The 14442-nt window shown below is 39.6% G+C and overlaps 1 protein-coding gene and 1 long non-coding RNA gene across 10 annotated transcripts in view; one reads left to right on the top strand and one right to left on the bottom strand.

Moving 5' to 3' along the window:
• The window catches only part of DENND1A (DENN domain containing 1A), a 361801-nt gene that overhangs the window by 161947 nt on the left and 185412 nt on the right, over positions 1–14442 (top strand). The window lies entirely within an intron of this gene.
• The window catches only part of LOC142819334 (uncharacterized), a 106007-nt gene continuing 94441 nt past the window's right edge, over positions 2877–14442 (bottom strand). For 2 of the 3 annotated variants that reach the window (XR_012897195.1, XR_012897193.1), the window contains 2 exons: positions 8363–8487; positions 2877–2980 (listed from right to left, as the gene is read on the bottom strand). This is a non-coding gene — a long non-coding RNA (uncharacterized LOC142819334). Of the gene's footprint in view, positions 2981–6520; positions 6638–8362; positions 8488–14442 lie in introns of those variants that run through there. The other variant, XR_012897194.1, reaches the window with a different exon arrangement.

The raw sequence follows: 14442 nt of genomic DNA, 5'->3' as shown, positions 1-14442 counted from the left end.
TATTTGAAAATCATTTCCTTGTACATACCTGCTAAGTCTAAAGTTTAGGGCCCTATTATTTCTTCTAATGAGCTGATAGCATCAGAAATACCTGAAGTCAGGTAAGGAGTGTACTTTTCTCCTCTGCTTTGAGATATCTGATGCCATAGCTCTTGCATGAGAAAGTCTTGGCAGATATATAATGCATCCCCCATCTGTTTGCATTAACAATATCTTCTTTGTGATTTTAAAACTACAATTCTTTTCTGTTAGTGTTTACAATATTAAATGATTAATATTGTTCAGAATGGCTGTTGAGGATGAGCCTTGGCACAAGAAATACACAAGTGAGTAGGAACTTCTGGGAGAAGGAACTTTGCCCACAGCTTTGACTCATCGGGCTTTTTGGATCTTGGTAGTGATTTATGACTGAGAACTAAGGACCAGGTTTTCTACATTTTGAATTAATGAACATTGTTTTCAGAGGCCTGCGAACCCAAATAATTGTCTGATGTAGATCTGCGCTGCAAAAGAACATCCATAGGAGTCGCTCTGAGCTGAGGTCAGCTGATTTGGGCACATGCTCTGGTCCTGAAAATAGCAGTATAGATGTTCAAGTTCCGGCTGGTGGAGAGGTCACATCTCAAAGCCCGATGCCAGCTCAAGCCTGAACACCTGCACTGCTATTTTTAGCCCCTCAGTATGCGCCTTCATCAGTTGACCCAGTCTCTCAGACATGCTGCTGTCTGTATTTTATTTGTTGACACAATCTCAAATGGCACTGGCAAAGGAAATATTTGGCTTGATTCTACTCTCTCTTACATTGGTGTAAATCAGGAGTAACTCCATTGAAGTCAGTGGAGATACATATATTAATTTGCTCAACCAGAGACTCCAGTTTACTAGAAAGATATGGTAAAATACTTAGGTATCTTTAAAAATGTAAACAGTCCCTATTTTGAGCTACGCTGGTAGCCCTGATGTTGTGGGAGTGTTTTGAGAGCTTACTCTTAATCTTGCTGTTTTGATTCTTTTTAATTAATTCATAGAGTTCTAGATCTTTCAGTTTTGACAAAGGATTGAATACTCCTGATTGCATAATTCGGTATATCACAAACATCTGAAGAAGTGGGCTGTGCCCACGAAAGCTCATGATCCCATCTACATGTTTTGTTAGTCTATAAAGTGCTACCAGACCATTTGTTGTTTTTTCTGTACAGACTAACTTGTCTATCCCATGAAGCTATTAGTTTGGAGTTAGTTGTTCCTTGCCGGCAGGTATTCATTACAATTAATGGTTAAAAAAACCTGACTTGGAAGGATTTACCAAGTGACAGTGGTGATTTGAATCCTCTTTTCCTTCCATTGTGTGTTCTTGTGCCCAGCCATTACACCTGGCTTTGAGAGTGCCTGGTACAGAGGAGATAGCTGCAGTGATTTAGAAGATTGCATGCTTTAGCTCCTGCCTCTCCTCCATTCTAATGAGCACTTAAAAATCAAAAGAAGTTCTGATAGTGGAATCTTCACATTTCACAGGGAAGTATATTATAAAAAAACCTCCAATTTGTTACCAATGCTCATAACTGAAAAAGAAACAGCTGTTTTTTGGTGAGGAAAAACAAATCTCTTGTTATCTTTTGGTACCTTTTCTCTTCGGAGGAAGAAAGAGATTATATAAAAATGATTTGCCTTGTTTCTTACAAAACACTTTGCAATAACTTAGTGAATTTATTTACTTGAATTTTTTGGGTAATTTCATTTTTCTGAAATGGTTGCTTTCCTGTAAGTGGAAACAGGTCACTGTAATATAACATAATCTGTTGTCTTATACGTTCACTGGAGGCAACCCATTGTATGCTAGTGAAGATGAAAGTGAAGCTGAAATGTGCTGGCAATGAGCACTTTGCTGTTTTATATGGAATGAAAGCACTGTGTACTGAAGTCACGGAACATGATGCTTTAATCACTTACCTTAAATAGGGTTTTAAAATAGATAATCATACAAAATCTGAAATTGTTTGCTTAGATGAATTAATAGAGAGGGTATAAGCCTAATGAGGAAGTTTGGAATGCCTTTCTCCAATATCTGTGTAATATGCCAACTGATGTTGTCAGATGTAGGTGCTGAAATTTTATTTCTAGAACTTCCTGTATGAGAGACTCCCTGACGAAATTTTTAACAATTCATTAATCTACATCAAACTCCATTTTCAGTGTGATGTCATGACTCCTCGCATGGATGATCTGTTTGTGTGCTGTCCCAGTTGGAAAGTTTATCTAGCCCAGGTTTTATGATCTCGTGGCAGTGGGGGGGCATCACTTTACCACATCCGAATTCAGGTGTGGTAAATAGGAAGCATTTTTTGGTGATAAACAGCATGTTTGGACTTGTGTTGATTTCATGCCATATTTAGGCAGAAGGATGTGTTCTGGAGGCTTAGAGGTCTGTAGCGCCTCTTCACGAAGCTCCGTGGTAATCCCCTTTGAAATGTTTGTGCTGTTGAGAGGCTCAGAGACCAGAAATCTTGGAGCTTTTCAGTCCAGGTTTAGTGAGTGCTCAGCACAGTTGCTGACCCACTGGGTTTGCTGATGTTGTGTGTGTGCAAGCACTTCAGCTTTATTTGTGACTGGTGGGAGCTGTTACACTTCATCCCAATAAAAGTTAAGCTTGGCCATTTGTAAGAAGATAAAGTGTTGGCTTGAGCGTGTTTGCCTAATGACAGATTTTAAATTCTTATTACTATTGCTATCCTTTACATTATTAGAGCATACTAAATCCTGGAGGTTTAAGTCTTGTCCAATTAGTTAACTAAGACCTGTATGTAGCATAGCTTCAGCCAGTAAGGCATATGGAATTATTTGCAGTTTTTAGCTTGAAAGAGTCATTCATTGAGGAACAGCTTAAAAAAAGCTGCTGACACATTTATGTTCTGCATCTTTCTTTCCTTTTGCTTTAATTCAGTCTTTGAAATGAAGTCTCCATTTCAGCCGTGTGATAAGTCTGAAAGAGAAATGAAGAAAAAAATTCTATTAACCCTCAGAGCAATTGTATACAATAGGCATAATTTTAAAGGTAATTACTAAATGCATACATACATTTGAAATACAACACAATGAGTATTGTGGACTTTAATGTGCCCAATCTCTAGAGTTATAGAAAGTTCAGTAAACGTTTTAATTGTGTGTTTTTTCGGTATATGCATTATAAATCCACAAATGTACATAATTGTGTTTATTTCTCTGTATCATTTGCTATAATAGTAAGGAAATTGTAGGTGGACAAAAGTTATAGAATGTAAAAGCTACGGCTCCTGAAATGCATTAGCGAAAGCAATGTGAGATGGTTATTGTATTTCACACCATTTTTAAAATGTGTATATAAATATCTAAGAGTCATGCAGAGATATCAGCTTTATTTGCAAACACTATTGCTTAAGCATATCTGTGAACAGAGTTTGGCCATAACAATACTGTGAATTCAAATGGGAGATATAGGTACACACATCCATACACACCCAACATTTACTATGTGTTCTTGAATTCCGTCCTGTGCTAGTTAAGTTTGGTATGCAAGGCAACTTGAGTGCAGGAGATTTCCCCTAGGAGACTGTTTTAGTTCCCAAGATGAATGTTTGCTTGTTTACTATACTAATAATTAGGTTTCTTTCAACTCTTTGTGCAAGTTCTCTGGTAGAAGGGAAGATGTACTTCTCTTCATAGCTTCATTGCTGCTAACACATAATGTTCATTTTCTCCACAGAAAACTCAGCTCAGACGTGTTATCTCTTACTTTTGGAGTGAGGGAGAGGATAGAGGTATTGGAATGAGAGAGTGAAAAGTGTGTACCTACCATTTCCAATAGGCTATAGATGAAAAATTCCCTTGCTTTACCTCCACAAACTACCTTAATATTCTTCTTCTCTGGGGTGCAGTCAGAAAATACATGCTTAACTCTGTTGCTATGATAAATAGAGCCGTTTCCCTCCACATAAGACTTACAAGTAGAGTAATATGTTGCAAAAGATAAGAATTGAAGTTGGCCACAATATAGCATTTTTATCTGTGAGGCAGTTAATGTTGGGTGATAGCTTCTGTTTAAAATGTGACTATTGAAACGAAACTTAGACTTCTGAGCTGTGGCCTTGTACTCATACAAATTGCTGCTGTAGAGTTAGGTTACAAAATACTTCTGGGTAGTGCAAAATAATTTCCACTTTTAGACAGATGTTTAGCTCACGTGTGCTACATGCAGCCATTGCGGGGTGATGTTTTTTTTTTGGTTTGGGGATTTTTGCTGGGCATACTGTATGTAGTTTGTTTATTTCTACAAACAGATTTGAACATGTGGCTTTGCTGTTGCCTGGATGATTTTGTATGGCATTATTGTTTTCCCACTAGTGTTCTTTAAACATAAAACATGTTTGTGTTAAAAGCTGCAGTACAATGAAGTTGTCTTATAAGGTTCTGACTGACCCTAATCATTATGAGACATGTAACTAATGGTGTTTTCTATTTTCAAGGAGTGCACTAAAAAGGTGATGACATATGAGTTACTGAATAAGGTACTGTGCAACGTGTGTAGCAGAGTTTGTGCAGACCTTATATAGTGTAAAAAGCAGTTTTCCTGTGCCCTTATTTGCTTATTTTTTATACGAATAAGCATACTTCCTTCAGACTTGCCTGTCTCCAGCTTTGTGGCTGGGTTGCATGCTGAGAGATTTCTGCAGAAGAGAAAAGCAAAGTGTATGTATTGGGGGAAGGGGACATCTCCCTGCTAAACTGGAGAGAGTCTAATTTAATTTTGGTGATTTGTGGAAAGTATTGTCATTTAAAAATACAAAGGACATCTTGGCGAGAGACTTGTAAACAGAGATGGAATGTAGCCCTGGAATAAAACAATGTCAGGTTCAACAGCAACATTTCCTTAGTGCTTATTTTGTTTATCTTCCAGTAATGTTCTGATTTATGCTCACTGGAGTCTTTGAACTTCAACTGTCTTGAACAATCTCTAGTCTATTACTTATTTTAATGTTGTTTGAAACAGGGTCACTTTTTTGCTGTGGTGCTCTGGGCAATTTCACTGCAGTGCGCTTCCCTTCCTTTGTTTAACCTGTGACCTGTGAAAACAAGAGTTAATCAAAAGTTCTAAGGTAGCTAAGAGGAAGGGGAAGTGTTCGGTTACAAATTAAATATGAGCAAGTCATAAGCCATAAATCCTCAGTAGTGCTACCAGTTGTGCTACTTAAGTCACATGTGGTACAGAGTGTTTTGGTTATAAATTCAACCTCTGTGTCCATAGGTATTTTTGTTTGATTGTTTTAAAGGCTGTGTTGCACTTTGGCTTTCTCCAAGGTAAAATCCACATCTGAAAATATGCCATCTTCTTCTTTACCTCTTTTTTTTTTTGGGGGGGGGGGGAGAAGGAGGATTATTTTCCTTCTTAAGTATCTTGTCATTACTCAATTAATGGAGGCAGACAAATCTGTTCTCCTCACAGAAGTAAACTTATGAAGTAGAAGGCCAGGAAAAACTATGGAAACAAATAGAATAAATGAGTTTGAGGAGGTTGGACACTGAGCATTAAAGAAAAGGTTTTCAAAGGCATACTGACAAAAGGAGCAAAGCGAGGGCTGAAATGAACTTTCAGGAGACATTTTATCTAGGGATGTAAAATCTTGTTTAGTTGGCTAATCAATTAAATATTATTTAATCAGTTCACTGACGAAAGGGGACCGCTGGAACGCCTCCCCACCCCACCTCAGGCAAAGGCTGCATCAGCCGGCACACTGGAGCAGCCTCTGCCTGTGGGGCACCCAGGTCTGCTGCAGAATGAGCCTGCCCTGGAGCAGTGCCCCACACCTGCACCCTGCAGAGCTGGAGAAGCTCCCTGCTTGCGGCAGGTGGGAGCTGCTCTAGCTCCATCATTTAACTTTAAGCATAGTTAACTGGGTAGCTGGTTAACTTTCACATCCCTATTTTTAATATTGATATTTACTGTGACTGTGAAGAAACCACGGCTTTGTCACAGTAGCCCTTAAGTTTAAAAGAAAACTGTATGCAAGAGTGGCTAATTACCCTATATCTGTTTTTAAAGGTAAGAATGAAAGAAGGCCATACATGAGCCTCAAGTTACAGTTCTTGATCGTGCATATTTTTTACAAAAGTGCTGTATAGTCAAGCATTATAACATCTGTGCATGTACTCGTCCATCTGATATGGAATGTATAAAGGGATGATGTAAAAATCTAACCCAATGAACTTAAATGGTCACAGTTCAGTCACAAGCAAACTACCAGTGACTCCCCTTACTCTTCTCGTTCTAGTGGAGTACCAGAATCAGAAGGAGAGAGATCGGTGGTTGATTTATGTCTATACTAGACATAATAAATTGACCACCACTGGATCAATCACTCACATCAATGTGGCCTGTAATCCTTAAATGATTACAGTTAGACCCCTCTTCTCCAGCATATATGATGTAAACCGTTCCACCATGTAATCTGTTTTCTCCCACAAGAAGGATGGTCCTTGCAGAGTATTTTGAGTGTCAAATAGTTTTAGGGTGTACGTAGAGCATATGACATTTTATTGGGACTGCTTTTTGTATTCTTCTACTTTAAAGCCAAGCTCCCTTGGTGCCATGAATCCAACAACAAACCTGTATGAGGAGAGGAAAAAATAAACATCAGTGTATTTAAAGAAACCTGAAAACTCCAAGGTACTACTGCAGCACGAAAACTTGTGATGACCTTTCCCTTTAAATGTTTGAGCATTCCTCTGTCCCCAGTGCAAAGCTTCACTTGCATGTTACTTTAAATTTTGAAGCTAAAATAATATAGTGAGCAGGAGAGATCTGTTTCTGACCACTCCCTTTGTGACTGTCTATCTTCTCTGCTGGGTCCAGAAAAATAACAGTTGTGACACAGGATTTATATTCATGTGTCTCCAGTGCTCGCAATGCAAACAGAAGAAAAAGTAGGCCAGTACCATGCGAGAGGGGATAAAGTTTGCCTGGTCCTAGAGGCACAAAGTGACAGATTGCTGTTCTTGCTCCTGGGACAGTGAGAACCAACCAGCTAGATTAGAGGAAAAAAAGTAAGCAAATAAAGCTAGAAGAAAGGATAAGAGTTCTGCTAGAATTGTTCAAACAGAGCAATGAAATGGAAATGAGCAGCCATCTTTGACCACAAGCAAGCAGGTGGACAGGCAAACACGGAGTCTGCACTGAGGTTCTTTAGCCAGGAGAGGGAGGTCAAGTGTAGCCTAAGGCAGAATTCTGCATTTTCCAGTGCAAACACACGGCCAGCAGAGGGTGAGCCAGAGCAGATGGTACACCGTTTCCTTTAATAATAATAATTTAAAAAACGGAAACAAGAATTTCCATTTGGGAGATAAAACTAGGAAGCAGCACAAATAACGTGAAGAGCATCTCATTCTATTTTCACAATTGGGAAGATTCATACTCATTTGTATTGTTGGTATTTTAGGTTACTGATTTTTCAGTTTTTTTATACTAAAGCATTGAATTCCATCATCAGGTGCTTCTTTGCAAAGAGACTCAGTGCAACAATACTGATGGGCTATTATGCCTGCCACAATGAAGTTTTTATCAGCCCAAAGGAACCCCTGTCTCAGTTTGATTGATAGGTTGCCCGTCACTCACACAGAATCAATAAACTACCTGCTATGAATGGTGTATTTTCTCTTGTGAAAGGAATGGTGTGACAAGTTACTGCATTGGGTCATAAGAAAGGTAAAGTGTGGTATTACGTGGCAGCAGATTCAGCATGATTCTGGTTCAGCCCAGTCCCTGCCAATTGGTTGTATTTGCTCTATCCTTGGACACATGTTCATGTGCACTTTGCTGGACCTTTAGCATGTTATATGGTTTTGATCGTAATCAACACCCATTCAAAATGGCCACAAGTTTTCAGAATGACTCTTGTTATCCCTGTCAAGACATTTGAACATTATCATACCTTGTTTAGCCAATTTGGTTTACTGTTACAGTTAATGAGTGATACTAGCTCTCATTTCTCTTGTCAAGAATTTGAGAGGTTCTTAACTTCACATGGAATTCAGCTCCTATTTTCTGCTTCATACCATCCTGCTAGAAGTAGATTAGTGGAGCACTTTGCACAGCATTTAAATATGTCTTAAGAGCTAATGAGTCTATTGGGAATCATCAGTAGAAAATGGACAATTTCTTCCTTATCTACAGGAACATACCACATGCTACTACCAGGGACTCACCTGCAACTCTACTCTTGAAAAGATCTTTGCTGTTACATCCTAATATTGCCTCACATATAGCCAAATCCAATCTCCAATTTTCAGATTGAGTGATGTAATGTCTTGACTCTTTAAATATTTGGGTACTCACCACTCTCCCGTGCAAAGCCTGATACTCATGCTAGTTTCAGTTTTGCAGCTGGAACATAAAACAATAATGGCAGACAGCTTTTTTTCTGTCAGCTCCCTCTGTGACTATCTCCTTTTCTCCTGCATCTAGAAATATAGCACAATTAGTTTTTATTCATAAAAAGGACACAGGGAGCTTCCATAACTAGATGAAGTTTTCATGTGCCTCTTAGGTAAATCGAACATCTATTGTACCAATTCAGAGTTTTCTTTTTTAGTCTTGAAGGGTCATGAGGTTTTCAACCTTAAACTTGTCACTGGTGAATCACACACGTGAATCTTATACCAGTGTGCTTTTAGGTATAGAAGAGGTGGCAAAATTGCCTGTTTGGGAGCAAGAGCTAAAAATTTTATGGGATATTAAATGTTATTAAATGGCTGTACTGAGGGAAAAATCCCTAATGGAGGCAGGCAAAGGCTGTGCTGAGAGATGGGTTAGTGAGCAGACTACAAGAGAGGCATCCAAAGGTGCATAATCAGATTGTTTCTATGACCTGGCTTTGTGGTCCATCACATTACTCTGTACTGGATGGCTACGGCTACACTGTAGCTGTCTTCCGGAAAATTTTATGCAAATGAAATGCGGCGCGGAATATCGCTGTGCTTCATTTTGCATAATTAATGCGGAGCCACTTTTGTGCAACAGGCTTTTGCATAAAAAGGAGCTGTGTAGACGGCTCCTTTTTGCGCAAAACCCCCCTCTTGCACAAGAGCCGTTTTTCCTCATTTTTTCAGGAAGAATGGCTCTTGTGCAAGAGGGGGGTTTTGCGCAAAAAGGAGCCGTCTACACAGCTCTTTTGCGCAAAAGCATCTGCTAATTAATAATGCAAATGAAGTGCGGCAATATTCCATGCTGCGCTTCATTTTCATAAGCTTTTCTGGAAGAAGGCTACAGTGTAGCTGTAGCCATAGAAACAAAGCCACTTTGTTTATTTTCAAGGTGCCTAACCATTGCTCTGGGTGTTTTAAAATGCACAATATAAAAATTACAACAGGAGTGAATTGTCTCTAAGGGTATGTCTACACTTGCTCCCCAGTTGGAACTAGGGATGCAAACGTAGGTGACCAAAATCATTAATGAAGCGGGGATTTAAATATCCCGCGCTTCATTAGCATGATCTCGTTGGCGTGTTACTTCGCTCAACAGCTGTTTTGAAAGTGAAGGTGCATGCTGGAGCGCATTAGTTCGAACCACACCCTTTGGTTCGAACTAACATTCCTCTACTCAGAAGGGTTGTGTGGTTTGAAGGGGTGTGGCTTGAACTAACGTGTCCTGGCGCGCACTTTCACTTTCGAAACAGCTGTTGAGCGGAAGAACGCGCTGGCGAGATCATGCTAATGAAGCGTGGGATATTTAAATGCCCGCTTCATTAGCAATTTCAGTCGCCTATGTTTGCATCCCTAGTTTGAACTGGGGAGCAAGTGTAGACATACCCTAACACTTTTTGCTGTTCACAATAACAGTAAATGTGAATATAAACAACCATCAGCCCATATTCTTAGTTCTACTTCCTTCTTCAGTCTCCCGAGAGGAAAAAGCTGAGTTTTACAGTGCGTCTGGAAAATTGCAAACTTGGTTAGTGTCTAAGCTATTTTATGGAGAGCGATCTAAAAACGTTAGAAATGGGTTTGTATGTGAAAATCTCTCTAAATATTTATGTCAATTGAAAGAAAATCCCAAAGGTGCTGCTGTGTCTTCCTTTAAACTACGTAGGAAGAAGGATAATCCAGTAATTGGGGCACTAACATGGGAATCTGGAGGCTTGGGTTTAGTTCTGTGCTCTGCTGGACTTCCTTGGTGACCTTGTGCATGTCTCTTAATCCCTGTCTCACTTCACCATCTGTAGCGTAAAATAATAGCACAACCCTGCCTCACAGGATTACCACGAGGATAAACACATTAAAGCAGTGAAGTGTTCAGATTCTGAGGTAGTTACATTTACTGATTGTAAGGCCAGAAAGGACCACCAGCTCCCCTAGTGCAGCATTTCTCCAGATGGGCCACGGGCCTGTTTTGGAAAGCTGTTACTGGGCCCATGCTGCTTTATTTACCTTAGAGTTCCATAGCCACGGAGCCTCACAATTCCCATTGGCTCCACTTCATCGTTTCCAACAAAGGGGAGCCGAGGGAAGCGTCATGGCCCAGGCCACTGCTTCCCAGAGCTCCCGTTAGCTGGAAATGGAAAACTGGAGCCAGTGGAAGCCCTGAGGTAAACAAAGTGATGCAGGCCCACTAGCAACTTTCCTGAAGCAGTCCTATGGCCTGCTGATCTAGTGTGAACTTTTGTATCATGGGTAACAACCCCATTTAGCACCTGTATCCTAAACTCAGCAACCACGATTATACAAAAGTGTTAGAGCCCACAGGCAATGAGACTGTTGGGTACCACAGGCAAAGAGTAGGAGGGACTGAGGAGCAGCAGTGCCCAAGTCCCCACAAATGGAAGAGAAATGATTGCGTTATACCCAGATAAAGTTGGCAAGGGACCCATACCTACATGCTGCAAAGTGAGATGAAGATCACTTCCATTCTGTCCTGGGGCCTTCCTGAGACCCCAGATAGCGTGATCATAGTTAGCATAGTAAGAATCTGCTAGCCAAGCAACTAGGAGAGAGACCTAGGGGAACCTGAGACACACTACATTAGCATTCCCCCCCAGTTATTATGCAATAAAAGATGCTCTCAGGGTAACACAGAAAACACAAGGGAATTCCATTTTCTGTGGAGGTGCCATTCTCCAAGGGCATTATGTTACCAGTACTGCCTCTTACATTGTACCAGTGATCACAGAGAAGGGTATCAGTCCTTTCCTGATGAGGAAACTCCTTGAGTCAAATACATACTTTCAGATTAAAGAGCAAATGTAATCCTCTTCAAATTACAGTGATTGAGAATAAGAAGCTTGTTTCCAAAACTGAGAATCTGGAAATGTAGGTTTATATACTTGCGGGAGAATGCTGTTACAGCTAATGCTGAATTATACAGTGATTTTAATTGAAGTTAATATTTGAGACTAATGGGTAGACGAGCATATGAGAGAAATGTGCTGATGTCACAACTTCTGTCCCTGCCCCACTCATATCTGCAGTGCCATATTATGGTTATGTTTAAGACAGTTGACCTTGGATGTGTGTGCATATGTTGCTTCCTTTCTTATATCATTGCTCTTATTACTTAGTTTTATTACTGTCAGGTAGAGTCATCTCTGATTTTTACCCAAACCCTTACCCTTTTAACGAAGAACCCACCTATCCCAGTTTTCTTAGATCCCACTTTGGCAACTTTTGCCTTTCTGAATGCAAAATGCAGGGAATGGAAGAAGCCTGTAGAAATTTCGTTTCCTTCCCTGCAGATCTGCCTGGTGCACTGAAGAAGGACCGTGTCTCAAGACAGCCGCTGTAGGCTAGAAGCCTGCTACATTTATACCCAGATGAAAGGGGCAGTGCAGAGTCTCACGGGGATTCTCCATTGGCTATGTAAAGCTTGGCTAGAAAGCAAGGAGTCAGTCTGTGACGGCTTAGCAAACAGAGCACAGGTCCCCAAAGGCATTCTCTTGTATGCTTAATACTGCATCTCATGGAAAACCGTAGTCTAAACATCTAGACCTTTTATAGATGTGTTGGTTTGGCAAAGCCCTTCTATGTTACCTGTAATTCTGTTTGCTAATAAATCTGTCTGAAACAGCAAAGTTACTGACTTCTAGATACTTTTGTATAATTCGTCCACTCACATTCCCCACCCTCTGCCAAGATGCTTATGTATTTCCCTAGTAGCCATGGTGCCTCACTTTCCTTGTGCTGTTGCCAGTCTTTTAGTATGAAACATGAACACATTTCATCATCACTCAAACTGTGAAGCTAATTTTCAAACTGTAACGTTGTTTAAAGTAATAAATACGGAACTAGATCGGTTACACTGAACGTTACTTGAGAGAGGCAGGATAAAGTAGCAAAGGAAAGCGATGGGCCAGGATAATAAAACATGTCCAATAAAAGAGATGAATGAGCAAGTGCAATAGAAATGGCAGCATGCTCCCTTCACCCCAAACTGTGTGCAGAGTGACCGTCCGTTCAGACATTTTAGCAATGTGTAAATATTTATCTGCACTTCCTTGTGTACAGAAACTATTTCCTAGCTGCTGTCTGACGGCGTTAAAATGGAATTTGGATCCGATGTCCTTGCAGGCAACTGAATAAAACCTATAGAGTTGGCATGTTTGGCTTAATGAAGCAATACAGGAAACTCTGTTGGCTCGGTAGCAAGATAAGGTTCAGCTGTGAACTCTGGCCTCCCAACAGGGGAAAACAGTGGCTCTTTGAAGAGGCTTACAACCCGACTTCGGTTTCAAAACCTCAACACTGCCATCACTAGATAAGCATCAGTCAGTGCAAAAAGGTGCATTGAAGCTGTTCTGTCACATCCAGCCATAAACTCTAGACCAAAAGGACTCAAACTTCAATACTAGCTGATTTCTAAAGAACTACCGTGTAGTAAGCAATTATTGAACCACTAAATGTCTCATTCTGAGGAGATTGTTTAGATTCTATTTATTGAGCTTTGTGAGGAGGTAATCCAGTCAAAATTAGAAATTGAAATCTCTCTCATTTGCTACTTACATGATATTGACATTTAAAACAAATATAGAATTTCTGATCTAAAATATTAGTATTTTGATTTTGTAAATGGCATTTTCAGCTAAGGATCTCTGCCTGATTTAGTGTAATTCAGTATGTCTTCCTTGAAGTAGGTTTTCATATTGTTAATCTTTAAAAAAACCAGAAAACTGCAAACCCTTCTTTTGAAAAATATTTTGTGATGCTTGTATAGGTTTGTTTGCCAAGTTCTTAATTGCTGTGCAGGAGTCTTACTCTGAAAGGATTTCTTGTTACTGTTATAATGGCTTTTAACTCTGCTGAGGTTTATTTAACTAAATGGGAAGAGAGAAACTTATCTGTCTAATCCTTCTTGAATGTTTACATTGTGATGCCAAACTAAACGTTGTTTAAAGTGGTAATTCTCTTTCCCTGCAATAGTCAATATGTGGTTCCCAGAGTCACTTGAAACATATTAACATAAGCGATAGTACTGTCATATAACGTGAAAAGCTAAGTTGCTTATCAGTATATTTTGATAAGCTACTTAAATTTTACAGTAGCATTTGCTGGCTTCAAACAAATGTTAAGGATGGAGTGCTGTTCATTTTATCTGTCACGTATATTACCTCTCACTTCATTTATTACTACAAGCTGTACAGTTAGTAACCATGGGGGCCCTGATTTCTTTACAGTTGGCAGGATGTAGTCATATTGTAGAAAGGCTTTAAATCTTGTCCAGCTATATCAAAAATGTACTCCATTTGCTTCACAAGGCATCTGCGATTAACAGAGTAATCACTTTATGCTTCGTACTTCTAGCTTGCCTGTTCACTATAGTTTAGGGGAAACTCCTTGCAGAGGTTTAAAATATGAATACAGCCAAAGACCCCTGCCATGCAAGCATGGTACAGAATCCCAGCAAAGCTTCCTAGAGCACAGACTAGTGCTTTACTGTCTGCCCTTGTTTACGTGCAGTGGGAACTTCCCTAGAAGGCACAGAAGTACTACATAGCCATACAGTGTGAAAAAGCAGATACGTAATTTCAGCATGTTCACACCTTACAAGGTTGACTGACTGTTGCTGATTATTGTAAAGAACTGATATGGCATAAATTAGACAAATGTGCATTATGGTAAAAACTATACTTGGTCTAGTATACATGCTGAATAAATGGAATTTTATAGATGCTGGGTAAGATGGTATACCCCTCATTCTGGTGATTCATTTTAAAGAAATATTTTTAAAGAATGTGCAAATAATTGTATGGTAATAAAAAAGTAAAGGCAGGATCCAATTACAGAACAACCACGTCTTTTTACAGATTGATAGGGCCCAAATAGCTGCTCTGAAGGTCGGTAATTAAGCATGTACTATGGGAAAACTTTGTATAATTAAAGAAATGTCTAGCAATATGTGAACTTATAAACAATTCCGTAATGTTTCCA

Source organism: Pelodiscus sinensis, chromosome 22 (genome assembly GCF_049634645.1).
Source record: "Pelodiscus sinensis isolate JC-2024 chromosome 22, ASM4963464v1, whole genome shotgun sequence".
Taxonomy (NCBI): domain Eukaryota; kingdom Metazoa; phylum Chordata; order Testudines; family Trionychidae; genus Pelodiscus; species Pelodiscus sinensis.
The sequence above is the reverse complement of the archived record's forward strand: the minus strand, read 5'-3'. Positions and strand labels throughout refer to the sequence as shown.